The 17,041-nt window shown below is 37.7% G+C and overlaps 1 protein-coding gene and 1 non-coding gene across 5 annotated transcripts in view; one reads left to right on the top strand and one right to left on the bottom strand.

Annotated features, from left to right (window-relative positions):
* The window catches only part of CFDP1 (craniofacial development protein 1), a 99,564-nt gene that overhangs the window by 32,245 nt on the left and 50,278 nt on the right, over positions 1 to 17,041 (bottom strand). The window lies entirely within an intron of this gene.
* Positions 9,263 to 9,381, top strand: LOC112477365. Its single transcript, XR_003045438.1, has one exon. It is a non-coding gene; the product is annotated as a 5S ribosomal RNA (ribosomal RNA).

Below are 17,041 nucleotides of genomic sequence, written 5' to 3'. Positions count from 1 at the left end.
AAACTTCAGCTGGTAATGGCTGGTTGTTTCCTGCACATCTCAAAATCCAGAATGGAGAAGTAGACTCCATTGTGAGTCTGTTTCCTGACTTGGAAGGAAAGAAAATATTTTCATGATGACTATTCTTTTCTCAGGCTGGTGTTACATTTGGCCCAAAGGCACAATGGGCAAGCAAGGGGGCTTCCATTCCCAGAACACTTTCTACCGCTTTGTTCCCAGTTAATTATGTTCTAATGGTGTTATGTGTAACCTCATTGGGTAGTTTTTAAATGAATTTTTATGTAAATGTTAATAGCTGTAAATTAGGCAAGTTTCAGCAGTAATTGCCTGCCCATCCACATGCACCATATGCCATCAGCTATGATTCTCCTTGATGGCTGCTGTTCTTGACTGTGACTTACTATTCTTAGTCCAAAATGGGATTCAAAGCTATTAATAACCCTATGAAAATCCAACTGGTTTTCCTATAACGTTCGGAAAGACTTTCTTTTGTAATACGGAGCTTGGCCTCTACCTTGAGGAGGAAAACCACGAAAGACTGAGCAATCATCGAACTGTCAAAAGAAGACTGGTAGTTTCTCTCCAAAATAAGTGATTGTTTGGATTAGCTGAGAGCTTAAAGCAAAACTCCCAAGGAAAACCTCTCAGGAGGGGAGATTATAAGCAGAGCTCCTGTGTATTTGGTATTGCTTTGGCAAGTAAGCCTTGGGAAGGCTACGTTGGCCTCATCACAACAGCAGAAGGGTACAGGAAAAAGAGACCTGGTTTCCCAGTCTCCTCTCCCAAATCTGGACCAGAAATGCTGACACACCTTCCACAGCTCCAACAAAAGGCAGCCACGGCATTTCTAGAGGAGGCAAAGCCACTGTGTTCCCGCTCCACTTCTTGTGTTTGCATTTGCCACCATTTCTAAGGCTCCCTTTCTGTGCTTGGTTGATTGCCCTTCTCAAGCCACCAGCTCAGGAGGTGGTGTGGTACAAGGGACAAGACTTGGCTGGAGGAATCAAAAGGCCTCCGTCTTTTGACTCCGCTCTGGTCCTTAGCCTCTCTAAGCTCCCTTTCCCATGGTTTCTTTCTCTTCTAAAACTCTAGTGGCATTTTCTGAATTCCCAATATTTGTATGGTACACACATTCCAAGCTACACACTTCAAATATGAACCTCAGATGCCTGAATATCACAGGCCTTGCCGAAGGTGGTTGCAGTTGCTAGCAACCTACCACAAAATCCACTGCCAGGACCAATCTGTGGTTTGCTGTGTGAGGGGCTTTATAATCCTCTGCTGAGACCAGAGCTGACTTTTTACTACAAGATGTCGAGAACAGTGGTACTTTCTAATGGTTATTGCTGGGGGAAAATCTCAGATTTATTGTTTTGAAAAACTGCTACTCATTATAGTCACAAATCCACACTGGCACTTCTATTTTCACTGGTATCCTTCCCTACTCTCCAGGAAGAAAAAGTCTGTACAACAGGAACTCATGTGTACAAAACTCTGGTGTCTCTGCTTCATAATAGCTTTGGCAAAAGAAGAGTGTTTTCTTTACTAGCTGACTCATTAACAGAAAGACCGTAAAAGTTTGTTTAATTAGAACAAGAGGGGAGGCAGTCAGAAGGTCACTGCTGGCTCATCACTTCCCATACCCAGAGGCTGCCAGAGCCAAATCCAGTTACGGTTGTGACCAAATCCTGTGTATTAGCACACCCGCTCTCTAGCTGCACACAAAAACCGAATCAGCACCCTTTCTCTAGGCTCTTTCTGGGGAGAAGAAACAACATTTTGAGGTTAGATGGCTGGGTGAAGAGTCAGGAACCCTCATATTAACTTCAGGAGAAAACTTAGGTTAGTAATTCTCAATCTTGGGTGATTTTGCACCCACAGAACATCTGGCAATGTTTGGGGACATTTTTGGTTGTACAACTTGGGGAGGAAAGAGGCATGACTGGCATTGAGTGGGTAGAGGCCATGGATGCTGCTAAATATCCTGTAATGCACAGGACAGTTCTCCACAACAAAGGACTATCTCGCCCAAATGTCAGGGGTACAGAGGGTAAAAAGCCTGGCCCTGGGTAAGATGGCATTCCCTCTATCCAGTGGGAGCAACTGCAGATCTGCCGCCAGGACAGCAGTCTCCTTGACACAGCAGTCTTAGCTCTCGGGTCGAAAACAACTAGATTTAAGGTCAGGTCCGTCAGCAAACAGACCCTGTGAGTCCCAAACTTCTGGCTGTTCTTAGGGAAGATGGAGACTGGCTTGGTCCCTGAGAAAAGGGAAAGTCTCTGGGCTGAATTAATTACTTAATTACTTAATTAATTTTAATATTAAGTTTATTGGGGTTCTGGGCTGGATTTAAAGACTTTACTGTGTGACACTCAACATTTTTACCATTCAGTAAAAACCCTTTCACATTGTACCCTGTGAGAGTATAAAATGCTGGTGGCACTAGATAGCCAGTTTTCCCTGCATGCACATGTTCTCCTCTCTCTTTTAATAGCAGTTCCTTTGTTGAGGATTCCACCTCTGAGCAGCCCTCAAGGGGCCTGGGAACAGCCTGGCTATGATTCCTGCATACTAGCGTGGTGACTCCATTTTTTCTCCAGCAAAAATGGTGCTGGTCCGCATCATGTAGATGAGAAACAAACACTAATGGAACTGTTCGAAGATGGAAAGAAATTTTAGAGAAAATACATGTATAGGACAAAACAGGGGCAATTCCCACAGTCTTTAGGGGAGTGCAAGGTCCCAGAGCACATGAGCACATGAGGGAAGCCTGGGAGGGGGTCATGACTTCATCGGCAGCTCAGTTTTAAAAGCTTCCAAACAGAAACTAAGCAACAAGCTTTGGAAGTGCCTTAGCTAGTAAACTAAGTAGAACTCCTAAAGGTGGCCTGATGAGCGGAAAATGATCGCTATCCTAATACTGACTAACCCTACTCCTCTTTCCTGCCATTCCACTGTAAATAAGTTAATCACTGCAAGAAAAGCTTACACAAGATTGATTTCCTAAGGAGGCAAAGAAAAGAGAATGATTTGGTGGATAATTTGATAGTTGAGTAGACTGAGCAACAGATTTAATTATGAGGACATTTTAAGAATCTCTAGTAAGAAACAGTTTTCTCCTTATCCCCAGATTAAAGCAGCCTGAAGACTTTTAGAGCTCTTATGGTAGGACAATGGGCTGTAATAAACCATAGTTACTTAAAACCCAATGGAGCAATTGCTTGGCTGTTGGATGAAACTAATCTCTTGCAGCAGTGCACAAATTCTAAAACTAATGAAAAGCTTGCCCCGTCAGCATGTACAAGGCTTTGGAGCCTATGTGTTTTTCATTGCTATACACAAATATAAAAAAAGGAGTCAGGGCGATGATTGCACCACAATGTGGATGTACTAAATACCACTAAACTGTATACTTTAAAATGGTTAATTTTCTGTGGATTTCATCTCAAGAAGGAATCATGAGTTAAACCACTTTGGTTACTTTAGAAAACAAACTCATAGGAAGTATATCTATTAGAAAAATACCTATAATATAATGGTATAATTCAAGACCAAACAACCATATTATAGCTCATGTTTAGCTGTTTTATAGTAGATGTGTATTCACATGAGAAGAGCAAAGAAGAAGGAAAAATGAATGAAAGACTACTCAAAATAGATTTTTAGAATGAAAATAATATTCCTTAAAAAGAGGCAGTGGCAACATCATTTAGAAAGAATATTCCAAAAGCTGAGAGTTTGGTAACACAGGATCAAGATCATTTGTCCCTGTTGTGATTGGTTTGAGGTAGACCAATGTGAAACCTCAAATATAAGAAATGTAATTGAGTAAACTTTAAAACCTTGGGAAAAGTTGACATGTTCAATATATGTATAATTTAGTCTTAAGCTGGGGTCCAGCTGCCACAAGACTAGATCACGTAATCAGTGACTGCACTGGGGCTGCACAAGGGAATAATCAAGGTCTTCTTGACGTGAGGTCTGGAGGCTTCCAGGTTCCCACCCAAGAAGAAATCAGAATATTCATTAAGAGAAAATAACAGAATTGGATGATAGTGTGAGCAACACTGAGCGGTGGATCAAATGTAGATGTTCAGTGTTCACAATACACCTCCCAGGAGGGCTTGCCTTGCTTAAATTTCAAAGGACACACAGTGCTTACTAGTACCAGTGCCCATCTAGTGTTAATAACCGAAAGGTGGTGAGACCATGTCCTGGATTGTGACATGAATGCTTCTGGTGAAATGTAAATGGAGTAGCCCAAGGACCAAGAATGTTAACTCGCCAAAGTTCCCTCGGAGTAAATGCTCTAACACACATAGTTTCAGATGGATGGACAGGATGAAGGAAGCAAGAACAAACAACTACATTTCCTGATATTTTACACTACACATACTTTGGTTTTTCCAAGACAGTTTTAAAAACTTCCATTCAAAACAATGCGGAACATTCCCTGCAGAAGCCTGGGTGTGCCACCCACACTCTGGGAATCACCCAGCTCCATGCCTCTCCTCTGAGGCAGTATTTTGCTACCTAACAGACTTGAAAATCCAGTCAGTCACCAGGACTCCCCGACCCCATCCCCCAAATGAGATTCAGTTTTTTTGGCGGGGGAAATGCAGATGGTCTCATCTACCTTGTCCATGTAACAGGAAGTAGTTGGTACCACAATGCATTCTGGGAGCTCAAGTTAGCGTCAACATTCCTTTATTAATACCAACAGACACTAATGCAAAGTGACCCGGAAAAAAAAAAAACAACAAAAAACTGAAAAGCAAAGCAATAAAGAAAGATGAATTTAAAGGGAAAAAATTCTGACTTTATAGTAGGGAGAAACCTGGCAGACTCCACTTTACTTAAATGACGAAGGTTAACATCCCCAGTAATACGCTGATGCTCTGAGCAGTAAGAAGGATGTACCACCTCTGGCAGTCTTTCCAAATATCCATTATACCAGTCTCGGCATGAGAAACTATGAGGCAAACTCAAATAAAGTGACATTCTACAAAACACCTGAGCAGTACTCTTTAAAAGTATCAAGGTCATGAAAAATAAAGACTTAGAAACTGTCAAAGATTAGAGGAGACTGTGGAGACATGACAGCTAATCAACCGCAAAGTGAAATTCTGGTTTGGACCTTGGAACATGAAAAGGATGTGAGTGGGAAAACTAAGGAAATCCTAATAAAATCTGTTGTTTAGTAAAAGTGCAATAAACTGCAAGTTGTTTTTTCCTTTTTGTTTTACCGTAAATAAAACTTTATTATTTATCTACTGCAAACTTTTTTTTGTATTGATATAATTTGTGTATCATAAAAATGCATTCTTTTAAAATGTACATTTCGGTGGTTACTAGTATAGCCATAATGTTGTGTAACCATTGCTATTAGCTAATTCTATAACATTTCCATCAGCCTTCCCCCTGCCAAAACAAACAAACCCCTGTATCCATCAGCAGTCTCTCCCCATTCCTTATCCTCTCCAGCGCCTGACAACCACTGATCTACTTTCTGTCTCTGCGTACTCTGGATGTTTCCCAACTGATAGAAATCTGGGTTGTTTCTGCCCTTTGGCTATTATAAATAATGCTGGCATGAACATATATTTGTATGGACGAGAGCTATCCGGCTGTCCCAGTATCATTTGCTGAAAAGACTATAATTTCCCCCATTTAATTATCTTGGCAGGTTGGTCAAAAATTAACTGACCATAAATGTGAAGGTATATTTCTGAACTTTCAATTCCATTCCATTGATCTATGTATCTATCCTTATGTCAACATGACACTGTCTTGATTACTGTAGCTTTATAGTAAGCTTTGAAGTTGGAAAATGTGAATCCTCCAACTTTGTTCTTCTAAGACTGTTTTGGCTATTCTGAATCCCCTGAGTTTCTATATACTTTTTAGAATCAGCCTATCAATTTCTACAAAGAGTCCACCTGAGATTCTGATGGGGACGGCGCTGAATCTGTACATCAATTTTGGGAGTATTGCCATCTTAACAATATTAACTCTTCCAAACAATCAACAAGGATGTCTTTCCATTTATTAAGATCTTTAACTTCTTTCAACAGTGTTTTATAGGTGGCAGTGAACAAATCTTAAACAACTTTTGTTAAATTTACTGCTATTTTTTTTTTTATTTTTTGTGGTGCTTTTGTAAATGGGATTGTCTTAATTTCATTTTTGGATTGCTTATTACTAGCTTATCAAACTATAATTTTTGTATATTGATCTTGTAACCTGCAACCTTGCTGAACTTGTTTATTAGTTCTCGTTTTTAAGAATCAAATAGGATTTTCATGTCATTTATGTCATTTATGAATAGAGATTTAACTTCTTCCTTTCCAATTTGGATGCCCCTTATAGTAGTTCTCTCCTTATTCCTGGGAGATACACTCCAAGACGCCCCATGGATGCCTGAAACCACTGATCCTTATGTACACTATGTTTTTTTCTATAGATGCATACCTATAATAAAGTTTAATTTACAAATCAGGTACAATGAGAGATTTACAACTAAGAAAACAGAACAATTGTAACAATATACTGTAATACAAGCTATGTAAATGTGGTCTCTCTCTGTAACCAAGCTGGCTACTAAATGACTGATGGATGGGAGGTGTACACTGTGAGGATACCCTGGACAAAGGGATGACTTACACCCCAAACAAGACGGAGCAGGACAGAGGAGGACAGCAAGAAATTTCATCTCAATACTCAGAGTAGCACATAATTTAAAACTTATGAATTATTTCTGGAATTTTCCATTTAATATTTTTGGACTGCAGCTGAATGGGGAAAGAGAAACCACGGATAAGGGGAGACTACTGTATTTTATTTTCTTGTCTAACTGCCCTAGCTAAACTCTCTAGCACAATGCTGAATAGAAATGGCATGTGGGACATCCTTGTCTTGTCCCTATCTCAGGGGGAAGAGCATTCAGCCTTTCATGATTAATTATGATGTTGGCTATGGGTTCGTTTCTCACAGATGCCCTTTATCAGGCTGAGCAAGTTATTTTCCATTCCTAGTTTGTTGCCTAAACTTCATTTCTTTCTTCTTCTTCTTTTTTACAACTGAATAATATTCTACTATATGGTATAATAATAAATATATTTGGTCTTTGTCCCCAGTTCCTGAGCCAGAGCTCCTAAAATACTTGCAATTTCTTGAGAGATAGGAATATCTTGTTATTCACAGTGAGAGCCCCTTTTGAACACACAGACAATCTCAGGACAGAGCTGGTCACAAGTGGTTAGAGGGCTGGAACTTTTTGTCCTACATATTAACCTCTGGAAGGGAAGAGGCAGAGATTAAGCTCTATAAAAACTCTTGAACAGTAAAATGTGATGAGCTTCTGGGTTAGTAAACACACTGAGGTGCCGGGAGTGTGGCACACCTGGAGATGGCATGAAAGGTCTGCACACCCCCCACCCCATACCCTGTCCTATTCATCTCTTCCATTTAGCTGTTTCTGAATTATATCCTTTACCATAAACTGGTAAAGTGTCATCCTGGGTTCTGTGAGGCATTCTAGCAAATTATTGAACTTTAGAAAGGGGTCACGGGAACCCCTGATTTATAGTTATTTGACAGAAGTATGAGTGGTCTAGCACTTATATTTGGCACCTGAAGTGGGGGGCTGTCTTGTGGGACTGAGACTTTAAGCTGTGGGGTGTACATATACTCTAGGTAGAATTGTATTGAATTGTTGAACACCCAGTTGGTGTCTAAGAGAATCAGAGCACTGGTTGTTGGTGTTGGAAAACACCTCAGAATTGAATGTACAACATTTTGTTTATACATTCATCAGTTGGTAGACATTGGGTTGTTTCCACTTTTTGGTTACCATGAATAATGCTGTTATGAACATTTGTGTACAAGATTTTGTGTGGACAAATGTTTACAGTTTTCTTGGGTATATACCTAGGAGTGGAACTGTTGGGTCATATGGTAAATTTATATTTAACTTTTTGAAAAACTGCCAAATTCTCTTCCAAAGCTGCTATAAACCATGCTACATTCCACCAGCAACATATAAGAGTTTTTTTCAATTTCTTCACACTCTCACCAACACCTGCTATTTCAGTCTTTTTGATTACAGCCATCCTAGTGGGCGTGAAGTGGTATCTCGTTGTGGTTTGATTTCCATTTCCCTAATGATTATATACCAGCTGTTTTAAATATTGTTATTTTAGAATTATTGCAAACATTTAATTGGACACAACTTAAAGACAGCCTCAAATCATGGAAATCCTTACCGGAAACCACAAAAACACAAAGGCATAAGTCTATTCATTATGGGAGACTTTATAAAACAACAAAAGACTAGAAACAACCCAAATGTTTATCAAAGAAAACTAACTTTGATAATAAACTTTGGCACACGCAAACAATGAAATATCTTGCTTCTAAAAAAAAAAGAATGAAAAAACTCTCTAAATATTACTATCAAGTGACCTCTAGAACATATTAAATGAAAAAAAAGCAAGGCAAACTATATAGTATTCAACTGTTAATCTAAGTTAGAGGAGATATATATATTTTGTTAATAAACCATTTAAAAAAAGAGAAAACAGAATAGAGATAGAAGCTAAACTTATTTGAAAATTTGTTGTTTTATAGATTTTGCATTAAGTATAAAATAAAATTTAAGTAGAAACAAAAGCAATCCCTAAAAATTAAATATAAAACAAATGAACCTAAAATGTATCTAGTTGTAGTAGCATAGGTATTATCTATCACTGATACTTTTGTGTGTATGTCATGAAATAAGGCAAATGGGTATTTATGTGATATCTTATAATTCCTGTTGTTTCTTTTCAGAGCTTCAGATTTAAGATAACCTGAGAGTCCTTAATTTGATTTGGAAGTAGCAGTATTGCTTTTAGAGAAAGAAAATAAAAACAAACAAAAACTCTGTATACTTAAAAGTCCTTGGGACAATGACCAACTCAGTAGCAACTAAGATTCCTTATCCCGTGTTCTGAAATAATGTTTCCCATTAGAAGGTACTAGGTTAGATAACTGATACTAGGTCTGGGGCAGAAAATATACAAAATGAGCTTGGAATATTTTGTCATACCCAATAACATGGACGCTATCAAAGATTATTAGGGTCACTGTCAAAAGGACTTGTGAACTTACGTAAAGTACTGACCAAATGAAACAATTTCAAAATCGATAAGGATAATGACTGCAACAAATTGAAATAACAGATGTTTTAATTCATGAGTTCCTAATAAAAAATACTAGTTTAGTCTATGGCCATGCCACCCTGAACAAGCCCGATTCCATCTGATCTCGGAAGCTAAGCAGGGTCGGGCCTGGTTAGTACTTGGATGGGAGACCACCTAGGAAGACAAGGTGCTGTAGGCATAAAAAATAAAAAAATAAAGGATTGTAAGTTAACAAGATCCTTTATACCACTGAAACCAACTCATTTTGAAGATGGGTGAAAAAAAAAATTAAGCATTTAGCAATTATTTTGTTTTCTCTACAGGAATTAGGAAACAAACAGATGAAGAGCAGTCGATATTATACAAGTATCATAGCTAATAACTGAGGAAAGAATGATAGAATTAGACTGTCACTGCTATAGTCTACATGCTTATGCTTGTGTCCCCCCCAAATTCATGAGGGTGGAGCCCTTGTGACTGGGATTAGTACAGTGAAAAACCAGTTGTCCATGAACCAAGAAGTGGCTTTCACCAGACACTGAATCTGTTCATGCTTTCATCGTAAGGTTCCGGCCTCCAGAACTGTAAGAAATGTGTGTTGTGTATAAGCTAGCCAGTTTGTGGTAACTTGTTACAGCAGCCTCTGTAGAGACTATTTTTAATTGAAGTAGAATGCCTACACCCTTTGCTAAAATTACTTTTTATGTTTAAAAGAATTTCCACAGAAAAGTCCACAAAAACCCATTCTAAAGAATCCTAACTATACCAATCATGTCTCCAATAAAACAGGTGTTTTCCTAATACCAGTATTATAAAAAAAATTTCATTGTAATATACAAGGTTAACTATTTAAATATAAGGAAAGCTAAATGCAGGTCACAACCTTCATGTAACTCCTGTTTCTCATAGACTATTTAAAGTCCAGACAAAATGAAAGCCCTTCTTTTAGAAAACTGACAGGGCAAATGTCCAAAGGGAGTCATTTGTCTATAGTGGGAATGGTATATGCCTCGCAACATGTCAATGGTCCCTCTTCCCACAACCACAGCAGACATCAGTAATCAATCATGGCAGCTGTTTTCTTCTGAGTCCCCACAGAGCTTCAGAATCTTTCTTTACATCACAATATGATAACATGACCAGTATTATTAGGTGTTAGGAAACCTATCTGCCACCCTTGTTTATGTCTTTTCTGCTGATTCCATATTCTTGGAAAAGCATCATGATACAATGGAAGAAGCTCAGGGTTTGGAGTCAGAAAACCTGGGTGTGAATCTGGATTCTGCCTCATATTTTTGGGCAAACTAGCAAACCTATTTAAACCTGTTTCTTCATCTGTGATATAGAGATGAAACTATTCCCTAGGATTAGAGATATACACTAAAATCAACCATGGTGGGTGCCGACTAAGTAACTATTATCATCATTCATTCCCAAGGCTTGTTGAAGAAACAGAGTACCACATCATTACCCAACCCCTGGCTGCAGGGTGGCAGAAGGTGCAGCAGAGCTAGGGAAATGAGATGCTGGCTCACAAAGAAACAGTGAACTATTGCCATTAAGATCCTGTGAAGGAATAGTATGTGGAAGCCCACAGTGAATTGTGGTGATCTGTGAAGAGCAGAAAGGATGTTATAAGCCACATGATTCTTTAACTGGGCTAGAGATGACTGCCTCCGATCAAAAATTGGTAAGAGTTAGTTGTAGGGGTATTTCTCTTCCCAACCAGGATTTGAATCCTTTGAGGACAAAGACTTTTCTCTTTCTCTCTGTATTCTTAGAACAACACTTTGCTAAAAGTATTCTTCACTGCTAGGCAGTTAAAAAGAAAAAAAAAGCAAAGAAAGAAAAAAAGCCAGTTTCACTTAAGAATGAAGCAGACGTTTGCTGAGTGTCATTCGCCCACTTGTGGAGGAGGAAGCTGAGACTATGGGATTACACAATAGGACACGGCTGGGGTGCGATGTCAAGCTCTGGTCTCCCTGACTCCAAGCTTGAAGTCATGTGAGTGAGGCTCACAGATGTGGAGGTTCCAAAAAACCCAAGACACATCTCTAGGGGAGGTGTCCTCATAATGGTACTTTAAAAACATGGGGGCCTCACTGGCCTATCAGTTTGGAAAATGCATTGTGGTTATGAAGGATATTTACGTTAGGGGAAGCTGGGTGAAGGGCACATGGCACTCTCTATTTTGTAACTCTTCTATGAATCTAAAATTTATTTTCTTAAATGTGGTGTGGAAAGGGAGAAAGTGCTGTTTAAAAAACTGCTGCCTGGAGTATGCTGGATTAGATGCTAGAATACCAAAGGGAACACTCATGGGAAAACTGGAATAAAGTCTAGAGTTGGTTAACAGTTTTGTCCCATTACTGAGCTCTTAATTTTGACAAATAGTCCATGGTCATGTAAGATGTTAACTTTAGGATAAACTGAAAAGTATATGAGAACTATCTTCATAATTTTAGCAACTTTTCTGAAATAATAATCTATTCAGATTATTCAATGTAAAATTATTTTAAAATACCTATTTTTATAAAAAACAAAGTAAAAAGTAAAATAAAGTTCTATGTGCCATTTTTGTAATTAATTTGTAATGCGATAAATATAATTTTATTTAAAACTGAGGTTATTAACTTAATGAATCTTAAATCTTAGTCATCTTTTTAATATTCTATTTTACAAAATGAGAAGTGAGCATAAAGCACTTTTGCTGAGAGTGGTGGTCTCCAGGAAAAGTGTTTGTGCAACTGAGCTGCAAGCTAAATAATCTGCTTTTTCCAGATAAACTATGGTTATTCATACTTGGGCACTTGGCAGTCATTTTCTCATTTCTGAAAAGCAAATGAAATAAGTCTGTCACTTCAAGAAGAACAACTGACAGTATTTGTTGCCAATGATAAATTTTCATTTTTAGAATTTTGGAAAACTTGCATTTACCACCGTGAGCTGGACAGTTTCCCAGTACTTAAAGACTTTCTGATGAGACTGGCAGTGATATTAATGTATGTGACTTATTAATTAGTCAACATTAGTAAATCTATATAACCAAGTGAACTAGTTATTTTCCAAATGACTAATATATGGTGTTACAAATCATGCATATTGGTAAAAAAAAAATATATTCAAAGTGCAAGTGAGACCAAAGATTTTAATTTAATAGCACAAAAAGTTTATGGATATGGTTTCAGATTCCGCATTATGGCTCGACTTTAAAAAAAACTACCACCGTTCATATTTTGGATTAGTGTCCTAGAATGATCTCTTAAATTATCTAAAAATTATTAAAATACTCCTTTCCTTTGTTAACTACATATCTGCATGAGCCTGGATTTTTTTCATATAATTCAACCAAAATGACCTACCAAAACAGACTGAATGAAGAAGCAGATCTGAGAATGCAGCTATCTTCTATTAAGCCAGACATTAAAAAGATAAAATCATAATACAACTCTCCTTGCTAATTTTTTTTGGAAGTTACTTATTTATATTATGTTAACATGTAATGGGTTTGTTATTCTTATTGAAAAATGAATTAATATTTTAAATTGTTCTCAGTTTTTTATACGATAAATGACAGTTATAACCCAACCCAATAATTTTGAAGAGTACAAAGAGGTCCTGAGAACAAAAAATCTGAGAGCTGCTGACATAGGGTAATGTGCATACAAGCTCTTTCTTCCAACAGGAAAAAAACAAAGCCAAATTCTTATTAACAGGGAAAAATTCACATCACTGGCTCCAAAACAGCAAAGCTCTGAAGAGGTTGATATGCTGGGAAGAGGATTAAGTGTTGATTTTTTAGTTAGTCTATTCACTGATTTTTTTTTCCTCTGTAAAGACTCTTAAAGAGCAAAAAATAAGACAAAACAACAAAAAAACCAATTTTCATGCCTTGGTTCCCCAAACCATTAAGTCAGTCTTTCCTGAGACTCCAGGACTTCCACGCAGCCTAGAAGCAGTTTCCCTGACCATCACCACCTCCACCTAGTGCTGACTCAAGTGGCTCACCTGCCATCAGATTCTCTTATCTTTTCTCCAGGAATAAGAGCCCTAAACAAATTAGGAGACACATTCGGGACTATTAAAAATAATTGGTTTTGAATTCAAACCAAAAGGATAAAAACTGCTGGCCCAGTAGGGATGTGCTTCACTGCCTACTCGACCAAAGTCAATTTCTCAGAGTGCTGCTGTTTCAGAAGTACCACCTGAAGTTTTCAACGTTTTGTTTATTGTGCTATTAAACCTCACATTTGCATTGCTAATAACACTCTCCAAAGAAAGTTTTCTACTTGGCTGAATCTTGTATACCTTTTAACTTTGTGAACCCTGATCTCCCAATAGGGCTAGGTTCCCCAAACCATTCTCTGACTTATCCACACATACCTCTTATTACATCAAACAAAAGATGGCTTCTGGAAGGAGGTCCTTTCAGAAAGTAAACACAAGGGTCCTTATACTACAATACAGCTTTATTTCATAGACCTGGGGACTTTTGGGTAAAGGCAGGAAAGGGATGTAGACATCTCAAATGAGAATAATGCATCTAATCAGTCTCAACCCCTGACTGGGTGTTGAGTCAGATGGCTAGGTAGTGAATAATATTCCTTGGAGCCAAAGTAGTAGGAAAAATTCAAAATTCTGGTATTAGATGAATAAGAGAAGCCCTAGGGGAAATAGAGCTGAAAAATTTCTATGGTACTGGCAGATAAAAAAAGTATAAACCATTTTTCTAATAAGATCAATTTACACATGTAGAACTATACCCACCTATTTACTGTATCAGTAACATGAACAAATTATGTTGTGTGTAAGTGGGGTCCATGTAACTCTTATCAGTTACCAAGGTGTCACCAAGGCCTCTGGATTACCCTGTCTATTAAGACTTAAATAAAATTGGTTCAATTTGTCATCTTATAAATAGGGAAAACATGTATCCCAGCCACTCTCTTCTGGATGTTCTTCGGCCTTTCTTTTATTAGTTGCTTCTAGCTTCAATTTTTTCAGTTGTGTTGAATTCATAATCTCTACTGTCACTCGTCTTTAGCACATACTGCTTATACACACAAAGTTCTATATGTTGGGGCTGTGGACACCAACCCAATTCACAGAATGGGAAGGGGGTGGGGGCAGGCAAGGTATAGGTGTAAAAGAGGAAAGAAATCTCAAGCCAGCACAGTAAAAGACTTACAGTGAAATAGAGAACTAGCGATCTCTCTTTTGGGGAGTCCCTGGGAACTTCTCACCAGCTGTCCATTCCCCGAAGGTCCTAGAATGGTCAAGAACTGTCTGAAACTGTATGTCAAATTTATGTACGTGCATACATGTAATTTTTCTAGGAGATAGGTCTATAATTTTCATCAGATTTTCAAAGGCCTCAAGACCCAAGAATGGTTAAGATGGACTTTGTATTCCGGTAAACATCAAAGTATACTCTAACAGTAGACAAAATTATTGTCTCCCCACTAGATAATATATCAGTAATGGGGAAATGCAAATTAAGACTAGAGACAGCAGTCCCCAACCTTTGTGGCACCAGGGACCAGTGCACCTATGAGAATCTAATGCCTGATGATCTGTGGTGGAGCGGAGGCGGTGATGCTAGCTCTGCAAATACAGATAGATGAAGCTTTAATAGCTCCTCGCTCACCTCTTGCTATGCAGCCTGGTTCCGGTACCAGTCCACGGCCCAGGGGTTGGAGGCCTCTGCTATAGAAAATACCATTTCACACCCATGACACTGGCAACTCTGGAGTCTGCCAGCACGAAGGCTGGAGCAACAGGAACTCTCACCTGCTGCTGGATTGGTTCGACCACTTTGAAAAACAAAGTGACATAATTTTCTTAGGTTAACATTGAAACATATTCTAGACTCAGCACATTCATTCCTTGAGTAGTTTTTCAAATTCTGGTTTAATTTAGTGGGTCATGACCAGAATTTATTTTATTTTAATGAAAGAGATTGGCATAAAATGTTTTATCTTTACCTTATTACACATAAGTATTGCATTTTAGGAAAATTTTTGTCTTGTGTGTAGGTTACTGTGTGCAAACTGGGGTCACAATGAAAATCTATTTCTTACTATGGGGTCATAATTAAAAACACTTCCCCCCAAAAATGACCTGGAGAAACCCCCACACATGGGCACAAGGAAACATGTAAAGACCTTTCACAGCAGTGTTTTTCTAAAAGCAAAAACTGAAAACAATATAGGAAAATGCAAAAATTGTGGCATATTCACGTTATGGAATATATAATAAAGCAGCGAATACGACTGCACAAAAGCTTAATACTGAACTCAAAGAAAAATGTATACTGTTAGACAACATTATTTCAAGTTCAAAACAAGCAAAACTAGGGATACTCATATAAGTGGTAAAAAAAAGAAAACTAAAGAAAAGTAAGAGTGATAAAAATAAAATTAAGATGGTGGTTACCTCTTTGGGGTTGAAATGGGTTGCAGTACAGAAGGATACATAGCAAATTTCTGAAGTTCACTAATGTTTTCTTTCTTAAGCTGGACAGTGACTAGATGAGTATTTGTATTTCTTATATGTACATTACACATGTTATTTGTATGCAGAAAATATAATGAATGGAAAAACAAAGCTCTGTCACTAAAAAAAGTACAACAAACAGCAGCACTTTTGCTACTCGCCACCATTCAAGAACTCCCTTGAGCCCGGATTTGATCTCTAATATTACATTCTACTCAAAGAAACCAGAACTCGTTGGATGGGAAAGTACTCCATGTTTTGGAGCAAGAAAACAATATTGTTCTGGTACTTTCTAGCACTGCCAGAAAGCGAGAATGTTTTTAAGTTTGTCAGAGTTAAAAAGTCAAAGGAGTCACCTTAAAGACAATGCTGTAATAGTCTGATTATAACAATGTGAGCATCGAAAATAAAATAACTATGGTTAACTGAAACAAATTAATTTTGTAAAAGCAATTTAGAATTACAAATTGATGTTCAGACGGTCTGAAGTGCATTTTTGTCCTGGAAAGGAATAGTAGCCCTCTTCCTCCATCTCAGTAACACCCAATAGGAGCAAAAGATAAAGATGATAACAACAGATACAATAACCACCTCTCTGCAGCTGATTTAAATCCTCCTTTCTAGTTTTCTATTCACTGCAAAAAATCAAGATAACTAGAAACTAGCTACTAGTTTACCTCCAAACCAGACAGTAATGTTTTATAATAATTTTATTTATAATACATTTTATCTGTTAAGTTGTTTAAAGTATTCAAAAGAATAAGCCACGTTAAATTTTAATGTTTAATATTTAAACAGTAATTTTCAATGGACAAATTAAATTGACTATTAAACAACTCAAAGAAATGTTTCAGATGTTAAAAAATTGTATATATAAGACTTCTTTTTTTGAAAGCAACAGTAAGATACAGTAGTTGACCATTCACACGATCTCTAGTAATATCCAACTTCTTGAGTATTAAAATGCATTTTTGGCTATCCTTTCAAATATGCCACATATTCTCCAATTTTTCCTATAACTATTCATTAACTCAACGATTATTTATGGAGTACCTTAAGAATAGTTTATTCTTAACATATTCTTAACATAAGAATAGTTTATTCTTAACATAAACTATTCTAGGTGCTGCTGATAGGGAAGTAAGCTAAACAAAGCAGACTGGGTTCTCCACTGTCTTGGGGCTCATGGCCTCAGTATTAAAACATGGCCCTGTACACACTGATAATATCCGACTGCCTAGTAATAAGAACTTCCATAGGTGAAATTCTGGGATTAAGTCACAGATTCAGGTCCCCATAAATCCTTCCCAGAAAGATACTGCCATCAGTGTTACAGAGTTTGCTGCTTTGGCACAAGAAGAGCT

The sequence above is a fragment of the Pteropus alecto genome, unplaced genomic scaffold (assembly GCF_000325575.1).
Source record: "Pteropus alecto unplaced genomic scaffold, ASM32557v1 scaffold123, whole genome shotgun sequence".
NCBI classification, from domain to species: Eukaryota; Metazoa; Chordata; class Mammalia; order Chiroptera; family Pteropodidae; genus Pteropus; species Pteropus alecto.
The sequence above is the reverse complement of the archived record's forward strand: the minus strand, read 5'-3'. Positions and strand labels throughout refer to the sequence as shown.